This window comes from Microtus ochrogaster, unplaced genomic scaffold (assembly GCF_000317375.1).
Source record: "Microtus ochrogaster isolate Prairie Vole_2 unplaced genomic scaffold, MicOch1.0 UNK15, whole genome shotgun sequence".
Classification (NCBI taxonomy): domain Eukaryota; kingdom Metazoa; phylum Chordata; class Mammalia; order Rodentia; family Cricetidae; genus Microtus; species Microtus ochrogaster.
Genome location: NW_004949113.1, coordinates 1,114,490 through 1,115,729, shown reverse-complemented (window position 1 = coordinate 1,115,729; position 1,240 = coordinate 1,114,490). Strand labels below are relative to the sequence as shown.

The 1,240-nt window shown below is 51.6% G+C and overlaps 1 protein-coding gene across 1 annotated transcript in view; it reads left to right on the top strand.

Annotated features, from left to right (window-relative positions):
* Rnaseh2a (ribonuclease H2 subunit A) overlaps window positions 1-1,240 on the top strand; it is a 12,595-nt gene that overhangs the window by 1,333 nt on the left and 10,022 nt on the right. Inside the window, exon 2 of the mRNA XM_005366983.2 lies at window positions 633-838. The gene's annotated coding sequence lies outside the window, so the exon portion shown is untranslated. The remainder of the gene's footprint in view (window positions 1-632; window positions 839-1,240) is intronic.

Below are 1,240 nucleotides of genomic sequence, written 5' to 3'. Positions count from 1 at the left end.
GACATACACACAGACAGAACATTGTATACATAATAAATAAATAAATATTTTTTTTTAAAAAAAGTGTAGGTGGGGGGAGGAGGTAGAGCATTTGACCAGAGTGTGTGAGCCCTGGATTAAATCTTACACTTATCTTTAGCACAACAGTGAGGAAAAAAAAAAACTTCGTAGCTGCTCCTGAGCATAAAAAACTACTTTGTTGCTACAAGTTAGCCAGGCAGGCAGGCAGGCAGGCAGCAGCAGGGGATTTAACTGACCTCCCTGAGTCATTTATCTCACCCTCTGTTAGCCCTGCCTGTCAGGAGGCTGTGCGCCTGCTGGGTCGGCCCAATGAAGTCCCTTAGGATAAGAGTCAACTTTGGTTGTCAGGTGTGAAGGAGGACAGAGTGTCCGTACTCCCAGCTGAGCAGGCTGGCACAGATTGGGGAGTATCTGTTTGCAGCTGTGGGCAGTTCATGTTTGTCAGCCTGACAGGTGTCTTGCTCTCCTAGCTCTCACCACCACACAGAGGCAGTAAAGTCTCCAAATGCCAGCTGTCATTAGGTTCCTTATCTCTGTCCCTCCCTGGACAAGTCAACTGCGTGGAGGCTAATTTCCCCAACTGGGTTTTCCTGTCCACCTTCCTTCTTCAGTAGTGGAAGAGTCCGTCCTAGGCCCGTGGGGAGAGTGGCGTTGTTTCTGCGATCTGGGCAAACAGGAGCGCCACCGTCAGGTGCAGGGCACAGCGCCAGTCCCTGTGTTCATGGACCGGGAGAACCTGGTACAGTTGAGGCCCTGCCGGCAACGGGATTGTTCGTCTTGCAGACCGATGGACTGCGACTGGAGGATCTGAGCAGAGGTGAGCAGTTGGGGAGGCGCAAAGAAGCCAGAGACCCAGAGGACCCAGGAGTAGGCAGGGAGAGAAAAAGTGAGGTAAGGCTGGCGTGAGATGAACACTTGGGCCCAAAGTCTGAGGCTTTAGGCTGGTGGGGGAGCAGGCAGCTGACTTTGAACACAGGAGTCTTTCTGATAGCCAGAGGGAAGGTAGGAAATGTGGGTAGGGGCGAACCTTGTTGGTGGTGCACAACTGTGATTCACAGGTACCCAAGACAGAAGCAGCAGGATCAAGAGTTCAAGATCAACCTGGACTACATAGATAGCAAGGCCAGGCCATTTAAGGCTACAGGAAACCTTGTCTTCAAAACAAAAGCAGAGCCAGGCAGTGGTGGCGCACACCTTTAATCCCAGCATTTGGGAGGCA